At 52.7% G+C, this 505-nt stretch overlaps 1 protein-coding gene across 1 annotated transcript in view; it reads right to left on the bottom strand.

The window, feature by feature from the left end:
* The window catches only part of TBRG4 (transforming growth factor beta regulator 4), a gene marked incomplete at both ends in the record, with an annotated part of 5,334 nt that overhangs the window by 4,331 nt on the left and 498 nt on the right, over positions 1-505 (bottom strand). The gene's annotated exons all lie outside the window — the stretch shown is intronic.

Genomic DNA, 505 nt, shown 5'->3' with positions numbered 1-505 from the left:
GCAGCAGGGGCTGTGGGGACAGGACAAGGGGTGATGGGTTCAACTGGAAGAAGGAAAGTCAGAAGAGATCTAAGGAAAGAATGTTTGACACTGAGGGTGGTGAGACCCCGGCCCAGGTTGCCCTGAGAGGTGGGAGAAGCCCCATCCCTGGCCCCATCCCACGTCAGTTGGCCCTTGGGGCTCTGAGCCCCCTGCTCTGGGTGCAGATGTCCCTGCTCCCTGCAGGGGGTTGCACTGGGTGAGCTCTGAAGGTCCCTGCCAGCACAAACCACTCTGTGATTCGATGATTATCTTACTGTGAAAGTTTAAAACCCAGGGCAGCAGGAGCAAGGCAGCATTTAACAAGGCTGATCTCTCTGCCACATTTTTTCTCTGGTCCATAAAATGGTGCTTTTAGACAGAAATAATCAAGTTTCCCAGCTGGTGCTGGTGATTTCACCTCCTGCTCCCCTCAACTTCACTTGGAAATGCAAAACACAAACCCTTAAACAAGCAGCCAGTTCAA

Source organism: Buceros rhinoceros, unplaced genomic scaffold, assembly GCF_000710305.1.
Source record: "Buceros rhinoceros silvestris isolate BGI_N320 unplaced genomic scaffold, ASM71030v1 scaffold27478, whole genome shotgun sequence".
NCBI classification, from domain to species: Eukaryota; Metazoa; Chordata; class Aves; order Bucerotiformes; family Bucerotidae; genus Buceros; species Buceros rhinoceros.
This window is presented reverse-complemented; position numbering and strand designations above follow the sequence as displayed.